The sequence below is a fragment of the Homarus americanus genome, unplaced genomic scaffold, assembly GCF_018991925.1.
Source record: "Homarus americanus isolate GMGI-L3 unplaced genomic scaffold, GMGI_Hamer_2.0 scaffold1024, whole genome shotgun sequence".
NCBI classification, from domain to species: domain Eukaryota; kingdom Metazoa; phylum Arthropoda; class Malacostraca; order Decapoda; family Nephropidae; genus Homarus; species Homarus americanus.
In genome coordinates, this window is record NW_024715228.1 from 785,117 (window position 1) to 795,501 (window position 10,385).

General features: G+C 44.3%; 1 long non-coding RNA gene across 2 annotated transcripts; it reads right to left on the reverse strand.

The window, feature by feature from the left end:
* Positions 1-273: 273 nt before the first annotated feature.
* LOC121855150 lies at positions 274-9,568 on the reverse strand. Of its 2 annotated transcripts, none has more exons than XR_006086722.1 (4): positions 9,469-9,568; positions 2,388-2,566; positions 1,734-1,964; positions 274-1,255 (listed from the first exon to the last, which is right to left on the reverse strand). It is a non-coding gene; the product is annotated as an uncharacterized LOC121855150 (long non-coding RNA). The 2 variants fall into 2 exon arrangements; XR_006086723.1 differs by lacking the exon at positions 9,469-9,568 and adding an exon at positions 9,381-9,462.
* Between the last annotated feature and the right edge of the window lie 817 nt (positions 9,569-10,385).

Consider the following 10,385-nt stretch of genomic DNA (forward strand, 5'->3'; position numbering starts at 1 on the left):
GATAGATAGATATATAATGATAGATCTTAACATAAGTATCTACAGCCTGACAAGCCACTACCAAAGGACATAATATATAATTGCTAAATTATGTTCGATATCTCTTAACTAACTTGTTCCTTTTCCACTGTACACTGAATTAAACACTTGGTGTGTGTCTCCTTTCCTCTGTTTCTCGTGTTGTTGCTCTCTCTATGTTTCATTCTATCTTTTCCTGTCATGTTGTGGTGTTTCTTAAGACGTACAAGAACGGGTCAAGTAAAACACAATCAGTAATTTTCTTTCATGTACTTTTGCCAATATACATTCGAATGATGTTCACAGACAAAATATCAAGTGAGCATGACAAATGTTGGTGAATACAGGTGTATAAATTAGCATGAGAAAAATGGATTTAAAATTGAACGAAGTCGAGCAAATGACAAAAAAAAAAAAATAGATACATGATTCGGCCATCCTCGAGGGCATCACTCCACTTCCGCACCGACAAATACTGTCAGGCCACGAGAAAATTATGCAGAGTAAAAACACAAGATAATATCACAGAGACAAACCTTAAAAGCAGCAGAACCAAAGCATGAATGAGCCGTCTGTGTTTACAAAGTTACGATGACAATGACAGTGATGCAGATGATGATGATTTTGAACCATATTCTTGAAGAAACCTCCCGTTCCAGGAGACCTTACCCGACGGCGGCGTGGCCACAGCAGAAGGTCCCTGAGGGCGGTGGCAGGGGATGTACACCACACATGCTTCACGGTTTTATAAACAAGAAATAATTGATAAAACTCCACGTGCGTGAGGCAGCTATGGTAGAAATGCTAAACAAGACGCTGCTGTCATGTTGTGAGGCGACAACACTGACCATCATTGACAAACTTCATAGACTGGTTACACTGAGGTGTCGAGCGATGTGTGCTGTTGTGAAGGGATGTCACAAGGGAGTATATATACACACACGAGCAATAGATTATTGTAGGAATGGAAGTAATAACTTACATTCTGTGAAAATTTAGGAATATATTCCGTCGTTACAAAGAGGGACAAAAATAATAATCTCTCAAACAAATGAGTTGTTACATCGGGTATTTCTCCATCGTAAGCAGCTCCTTAAGTTAAGTCAACCATAAAAGATCTATTCGTGTCGGGAATAATGATGATATATTCATTTCCAAATCTTTATATAAATAAATAGAAACGTGTATGATCCACAGCAGGTGAGGTTGTTGAGCGGGTAGCTGTACGGTGGACAGTCTGTGGGGTCGAGAAACACACATCAGTCACGGGACGCCATCATGTTACTTATACTCTAATATAAAAAAAACTCATGTTCACAACTACTTTAATAATAATAAAACTGATAATAAGTATAACCATTGAGAATCTTGACAACATTGTTATTTTTAATATTGTTGTTGTAATGATCATGATGTTTATATTTCTTTTAATAATTCCATATGAAGTGTTAACCTAAGACCCCCAAAATTAATGTGAACGGCACAATGTGAAAAACCAAAACATGTACAGTACCTCCTTCTACTCTTGACAAGAAATTACAGAGAATGTTGCACAATACAGCCAGCCATACAGGATATACTCACAGGAACAGTGTATACAGGCCATCACATACACACACACACACAAGTATCGCTGTGCACACACATCTACCAACAGCAACAAAGTGTAAACAAACAGACCAAGAGAGGGACGGTTTGGTTTGGTTGGTACTTACATAGGTGTCACCGTGGGCAGCTGGTTCCTCCTCCTCCCTCAAGACGTTGGTAGTCCAGTCCGCTCTACAGGTAGTAGGAGGGACGGACGGAGGGGGATATCGTGTTAAGGACGAGGGGGTAGGTGCTCTTTGGGTAGACCGCAGGCCCTGAGTAGGTGTACGTTGGGGAGTGGGCGGGAGGCCTTGGGATCATCTCAGATGCACGGGGACGGGTCTCCACTTTGGTGATGTCTATTTTGGTAGCGGCGATGTTTGGAGGTCATAGTGATGTTCGATTTCCAGGGGATGTTGTCGGATGTTTCGTCGGTGATGGGCAGGAAGTGAGCCTGAAAGTGTAAAAGGGGCCAGCTCGGGGAAGCAATATACCGTCTTAAATGTTATCCTCCCTCTTGACTTTCTGCACAAACATTATCTTACATTACGCCACCTTCTGTTAATGTACCCCTTTTTGCCTACAGACATAATAAAATTTATATATTTTGTCCCTCCAATTAAGAAAGTAACTTTCCTCTACTTTGATGACTTTTCCTTTACCCCCGAGAACTTTCCCCTATCTCTAGGACTTACTCCTATCTCTAGGACCTTCCCTTACCCTGAGGACGTCTCCCTATCTCAAAGACTTCCCTCTTACAGTCCCTTCGCTAACACACTGACCTTTCAGAGACCTGTAGTAGGTTGACCAGAAGCGGGCCTTGGCGTCGACGGGGTAGCCATTAGTGTGGGCGGCGAGCATGCGTGATGTGACAACCATCTTGGTGGTGTGAGTGTGGCGGGTAGCTGGCTAGAGCTGATCGTTTGATTTAAGTCGAGAGTATCGCCTTCGGAACCACCACCTGCGACAGAGGTAGAGGAACCCGATTAAAACCAATAATATATTTTTTTTTTATTCTTAGCTTGAGTTCCGAAGAGCTGTACTTAAGACAGAACTGTAGGTGTGCGAATCATATTTGCCGTAAGTGCTATAAAACAATAAAAGCAAACCGTAAAAACTGCCACAAGCCATTAAATTCCTCAACATGTACAGTATATTCTAGTAATCAGAGTCGCGGAAAAATTACCAAGTGATTTTTGGGAATACTGTACATAGTTAAATGAAAATACAAACTCAAAGTGAATTCATAACATTTTCACCTAAGTAGTTTCTGTAGTCGAATGTGTGTGTGTGTGTGTGTGTGTGTGTGTGTGTGTGTGTGTGTGTGCAGCCAGTGTGAAGGACGGATGTGGTTGCATAATTACTTTCAAGATTATAACTGTTGGCTTAATTGTAGCAGTCGGGGCGCTGCCACCTACTAGCTCCCCATCCCCTACACCCACGACCTCCCTCTCTCCCTAAACAGCTATAAGCCAGGGGGAAACAACCTACTGTATATTAGTGAGGGGGAGGAAGAGGAGGTGACGGCGCCAAGGTTAACTAAACACTAATATAGACTAAGCGAGCTCAGGTCTGGCTGTAGGTTAGGTAGATCAATATAGAAATGTAGGCCATCGGTTATTAAAGGGATCCTCTAACATGAAGAAGATGGAGAGGTCCACTACAGAGAGAGAGAGAGTGATTTTACAATAAGAAAGTGTTACCTCCATTTATGTTACAAAATCTCTTATAAATTCCCAGTTGCAATATAATAATAATAATAATAATAATAATAAAACCTTTTATACAATTTACGAGGCAACCAACTCATATCATAAGCAGGGAAAAGAAGCAAAGAAGAGGAAACAGCGAGACTCGAGGCGTCAAGTGTCGAGTAAAATACTAATTCTCACTTCGGATGGAATGTCTGTTGTTCTATGAAACCTTACGAGGCTTTGTTTTTGTGTTGCCATCTGCTGCCACAACAACCAAAATCACCACCAAGACAACTATCTACAATGAGTACCACAACAACCATCACCACAATCCCTACAAGAGTTGGACAGCGACTGTAACGATAATAAAGGCACGAACAAACGACTGCATCGCCTTGCAAGACTTACCACCAACAAGATGTCCATTTCGACCCAGTGAAATCGTATAGTGTTTTACTACCTGCCCTGACAACTAACAGCTGCAGCTTCAAAGTTACACTGCCAAAAAAAAAAAAATACGAAGAAAAGGGGTATTAATTTTTAAAATTATATTTCACATATTACGTGGATTACAGGCATCTGAAAATAGCGGGAGTGAGAGGGAGATGGAGTTTGTCGAGCCAACACGAGGGCAAACGCTAGAAACCGCAGCCACTAACAATAATAATGTTGTAAAGAAACAAAACCAACTTATTTTTAGGCGGGTCGTGGAGCGTAGGCGGCCGGGAGGGGGCGGAGAAGTTAAGTAAATTCCGAAAACGTCAGTGGTGTGGGCGTATGTAAGCGAGGTGGGGGAAGAGGAAGAGAGACAAAGAGAGAGAGACACAGAAAATAAAAATAAAAATAAATGTAAGATTATTATGGGTCCGAGGAAACAATACCTATGAAAAGATTAATCCGATTTATGAAGTTAGGAGGTCAGAATAAAGGTGGGAGCCACATTCGACTTAAAGATAGAAATAACAAGAGGGTATGAGAGGCGTCGGCCATGATGTAACTGGGGCATGTCGAGGTGTTTGTTATGGCATCGTGTGAGAGAAGATGGACGCCACGACCCTCTTACCATACCTGGAGGGTCGGTTACGAGGTACAGGCCAACACCTACACCCAGCCACCCGATATAAATACACCTAAACGCCACTTTAACAACACACACACACACCAACACACACGCGAGCGCACGCATATTATGTTGACGCATACTTCACTCACTGCTACCTGTAATCTACACATATGAGTACACTTTATTTTAACATCTTTCTGCTCACACCTGTACTTGTAGTTAAACACACCAGTAAGTGCAGCGTACTTAATATTAGAAGAACAAATACTTATAATGTATACAGCCTTAACAACATCAACCTAGAGAAGTCGACTTGTGAAAGAGACCTAGGGGTACTTGTAAGCCCGGACCTACGGCCTAGAAAACAGTGCGTTAATGTTCGAAATAAGGCAAACAGAGTATTGGGTTTTATATCTAGAAGTGTAAGTAACAAGAGTGCAGAGGTCTTATTGCTACTATATCTTGCGCTAGTCAGGCCGCACCTCGATTATGCGGTTCAGTTCTGGTGCCCCTATTATAGAATGAATATAAATTCACTAGAGTCGGTGCAGCGAAGAATGACAAAAATGATTCCGGGACTTAGAAACCTTCCATATCAGGATAGGCTAAAGAAACTTAACTGCATTCCCTAGAAAGACGAAGAGTGCGGGGAGATATGATAGAAGTATTTAAGTGGGTGAAAGGAATCAATAAAGGGGATATAGATAAACTTCTTATAATATCCGAGCAGGATAGGACTCGGAGCAACGGATTCAAGTTGGATAAGTGTAGGTTTAGGAGGGAGATAGGAAGAAACTGGTTCACAAATAGGGTGGTGGACGAGTGGAACAAGCTTAGCAACTTTGTAGTAAGTGTGGGAACTCTGGAAAGTTTCAAAGGAGGCAAGATAAATTCATGGATGATGGAGAGTGGTAGTAACTCTCGACAGGAGCTGCCATGCACAGACCAACCGGCCTATTGCAGACTCCTTATGTTCTCATGTTCTTATCATGTAGACACTATGAAAACACACATATTTACAACACACATTGAGCTAATAATACACTCATAACGATTTAAGTTCTCCTCACTCCGCCACGCTTATAAGTCAACACACTATTAAACATGCTTACATCCCCTACTCCATAAACGTCACACTCCGGAGCAACACAGCCATCTGCCACGTCGTAACCCGCCTCGTTAAGCCCAGCTGGCGGCCCATCTCCCTGGGGTAACGTGTAAGCTCGGTGTAAACAGGATGGGTATTACCGATTTTCTTGTGACCCTTTTGACGAGGAGACTACCTGGCTCAGATGATACTACAGGTCAACAACTTCCACCAGAAGGAGTCAGGTGGATACTATTGGCAGACTCACAACACATACCTCGATCATGGGGGTGTTGGGGACGGAGGACAGGTGTTGTGTTGCTAGAGAGGAGGGTGGGGCTATAACTACACGTGCTACAGGTGTGTTTGATAACATGGGTAAACTCTGAGCAACGCCTGTCCTTCACGCCTATTTTTTTTCTTAAGATATTGCCAATAAAAAGCTAATATGTGCATATACGTAGCAAAAAATAAAATAATCTCAGTGTAGCCAGATCAGCCATTGAGATGTGTATTAAATGTCAGGTAAATAACAATAATCGTAACGCCAATAAAAGTTAACACAGTGACGAACTACATGCACCGTTGACGTTAGATTTCACCCCCGTGCATAATGTCGGTGGAACGATAATTTGGCACTACATGAGAGGAGCTGGACGATGAAACTTGGCACCACATGAACCTGGCACTGAATTCTGACATTACTGACGCCTCTTTATGAGTGTGAATGACCAGTGGCATGTTACATTCCTTTACGGGTCAGACAGAGTGATGGATGGAAGCTATGTTGTAGGTGACAGTCTCCTATCTGTAAGGTGGAATGTCTGCGTCAGTGGTAAATGAGCGTTTAATTTTGTGAGGCCTTTTTTGTGTTTAATCTAATAATGGTAGAGAGAGAGAGAGAGAGAGAGAGAGAGAGGTGGGGGTGGCGCGTGAGTCCAGTGTTTACATCTGAGGAGCGGGGCGAGCGGCGGCTACCACCAGATTTAGCTGCCACCAGGAAGTGACGTAGGGGGACCCCCACCCTCATACACCTGCCACCCACCCTCACTCACACCGCCCACTCATCTCCACACCCACTTCCACACCTGCCCACTGATTCCCACGTCCACATGCAAGACTAGTGTAGTCTCTAATATCTAGGCACACGGTACCACAGGCAACAAAGAGTGGTAATAAATGGAGTACATTCTGAATGGAAAAAGTTTCTCAGTGGACTCGCCTTGTTTGTGATCTACGTAAACTACATAGATGAAAATATATCGAGCCACATTACTAAGTAGGCGGACGACATGAAGATATTTGGGAAGGTGACAAGTCAAGACGATGTCGCAACAATGCAGAAAGACCTGCACGAGCTGTTCAAATGGTCTCGAGACTAACAAATACTCTTTAATATTACGAGATATAAGACCCACTCGTAGAATACAACAACCCTAATAACAAATATTGTGTTAATAGCACTTTCCTGGATACTGTCGATAAGGAGAATGATCTTGGCGTTGTGATAGATCATTCACTGAAGGCAGCGCAACCAGTGGGGGCAGCAGTGAGAAAAGCAAATCGAGATTTGAGAATTATAAAGCTTACCTTTGAATACAAGGACAGGAAAATGTTCCTTCAACAGCATAAAACTCAAGTATGTCCCAGTCTGGATTACTGTATACAGGCATGGAAGCTCTACCTCCAGAACTATTGTATGTTATCTCGAGTGTCCAAGTAGACTGAGGGCCTTAGGACTAACAACCCTTCAGACAAGGCACAATAGGGCAGGTCTCAATGAAACATTCAAAATCCTAAAGAGATGGAAACCGTGAACCCGGGACATTTCTTTGTGATGTCACACCCCACCAACACGAGAGGACATAACTACAAGTTCTCCAACTATCATGCGGAAATAATATAAGGAAACACTTCTCCACACAGAGGCTGGTAGACCTATGGAACACACAGAGGCTGGTAGACCTATGGAACGGTCTTTCTGCCCAAGATGTGGAATCAAGAACAGTACTGGGCTTCACAATAGCCCTTGACAAAACTACCAAGAAAATGGAGAAATCCTATACTGGTCACTGGCCTCCTTCCCTCGCCATGGCCACCTCTAGTGTGTGGCCATTAGGTAAATAAGATAAAATGTTTTCTTAACCTCTGCGAGCGACCTACTGATGCCATATCGGCCTCCCAGCCACCTCACACCTCGCCAACATTTTGCCATCAACTTCGAGTGACAGGGAAGAGTGTGTGTGTGTGTGTGTGTGTGTGTGTGTGTGTGTGTGTGTGTGTGAGCTTGTAAACATAAAAGGTAGGGTTCGTGGCAGGTATATACCCGTATCTCCACCAACCCAACACATCAAAGGCGTACCATCCTAATTACACCTGTCCATCACAGTACAACCAAAGTGACCATCACACGCCCTGACAATGTTGTGTGTGTGTGTGTGTGTTCCTTCAAGAGGCAGGTACAGGCGTCATTCTGGTGGCTAAGACAAGTCGTTGCCATTAGTCCGTGGCTGCCTAATTGCCCCTTGACTGTTATGTACTGTACTGTCACTGACCTTGTTTCTTCCTTCTCTCAGTACCATCCCCTACTGTTCCTTCCCTCACTGACCTATTCCTTCTCTCCTTCCTACCACCACTGTTCCTTCTCTAACTACCATCAATGTTCCTCCTTTCTTCACTACCATCATACACTGCTCCTTCCCGCACTACCTTCACTTTTCCTTCCCACACTACCATCACACACAGTTCCTCCCCTCACTACCCTCACTGTTCCTTCCCTCACTATCATCACTGTTGCTTTCCTCAAAGGGTTTAAGACGCCACGCTCAAGGGGTTAATGGTAATCCCTCTAGATCAGTGGTTCCCAAACTTTTTCTGATCATTACCCACTTTTCATATATGATCCTTATCCATGGCCCCCCTCTCCCAATCCATATCTCTGGCTGGCTCAGCTGCTGACTGGCTGTTCTAGTGTGGTGGGGCTTGGGATTTTTATGTGTACATAGCCTCAGCTTATGGCCCCCTAAATTTTGCTGGGGGGCCATGGCCCCCAGTTTGGGAACCAGCGCTCTAGATCTAAAACACTAACTTCATCCAACAGACATATTTACATCTGCACTAGTTACCTAAACGTGTACATTCTTAGGTGTTTCTTTTGGTGATATTTTTACAACATAAGAAATCCTTTTAGTCATCCCTGTCTTGGTCGAGGGAGGGAGAGGAAAGGGTAGGGATGAGAAGGGGAGAATGGGCGATGGAAGGGAGGAAGGGGGAGAGGAGGGAGGAGGGTAAGGGGATGGGAGAGATGAGAGGGGGGGCAGGATGAGGGAGGGAGTCTCAAATGACGCCAGATCGATAAAGGTGACAGAAATAACTGAGATCATATAGCTGAGTAGACAGGGAACGCGACACCGTGAGAGGAAGTGAGGGATGCTGGAGGGGAGGAGGGGGGTGAGGGATGCTGAGGGTGGCGAGGGGGGGAGGGATGGAGGGTGGCGAGGAGGGGTGAGGATGCTGGGAGGGTGGAGGAGGGGTGAGGGATGCTGGAGGGTGGCGAGGAGGGGGTGAGGGATGCTGGAGGGTGGCGAGGAGGGGGTGAGGGATGCTGGAGGGTGGCGAGGAGGGGGTGAGGGATGCTGGAGGGTGGCGAGGAGGGGGTGAGGGATGTTGGAGGATGGAGATGGGGGAGTGAGGGAGTGTGTAGAACGAGGATAGAACCGAGAGATCAGGGGTATAATTAACCAAGGGAGACGGGGAAGCATTAATCAGTTAAGGTAATTAGGAGTATGGAACCACGTAATCACCTGTGTGACCACCAACACAGACACCAAACCACACAGGGAGAAAACAAGTTGGGAATTATCAGACTCAAGGGTTTTGATTTCGCGTCTCTAGGTATCACAGCGTCAGAACACAGCACTGATAAACTAACTTGCACAGAGTTTCCACAGCAGCGACAGTTACAGGAGCAAATTCTCACAGAAATGGTAGTCAGTATACAGGGAGGCAGCAGAACCCACCTGTCAGATGTGGTCTCGCTCGAGGTATTGTGCCCCTGTAGGTCGTGGACTGCTTATATACCCTCTGGCCCACCTTCCTCCCACGCCTCAAATCTCCTTCTACCAATCACCAGCCTCCCTTTGCTCATCAGCCAATCACGAGGTCGGAACGTCATAAGAAGCCAAAAAGATGAGGGGGGAGAATGTTTCAAGCTAAGGCAATAATTCCACACCGAGATGAGTAAAATTCTAAAATAAGCCCCGCGCGATTTTTTGGGGTTGACATTCACTCCCATAATTGCTCTCCTTAAGTAACCTTGAGGTAAAGGACTCTATCCTCGAGGTATTTATATCCCCTGTGTCCATCCTTCACTTGTATTTGTGATGTATAAACTACCAAATTACGACATTTTCTTCTGACGTCACAACTCCTCTGCCAACAGGACATAGATATCACTGGATACAAGTCGGTAGTTCACCATAATACGTAGACGCAATAGTTATAAACAAAATCATATTGGAAAGTTCAAGTCAGCCCAGAGAGAGAGAGAGAGAGAGAGAGAGAGAGAGAGAATTAACACTACATCAAGTACTACCGTTATGACCTGGAGGGACTTCTTCTGTAATGTCACTCCCGACTTGAGTATAATGAATTACAGGAGTGACAACTAATTGTACATTAAGACACAGCAGGGAGCTTAACACAGTGACCTCTCTCTCTCTGCGGCCAAACAGTGATATATTTTACACTATCCTAACCTTAACCCAATGTACTATAGTAAGTTTGTAGGAAATATTAACCTCTTAAACTAGAACAACAGTAGTGGTACCTTCACTATACAGCCCCCCCACACACCACCTCCCTCCCCCTAGGTAAGGTCAGGTACAAAACACGAGTCAAAAAATAAATAAAAACAAAAGAAAAATTGCGAAAAAAC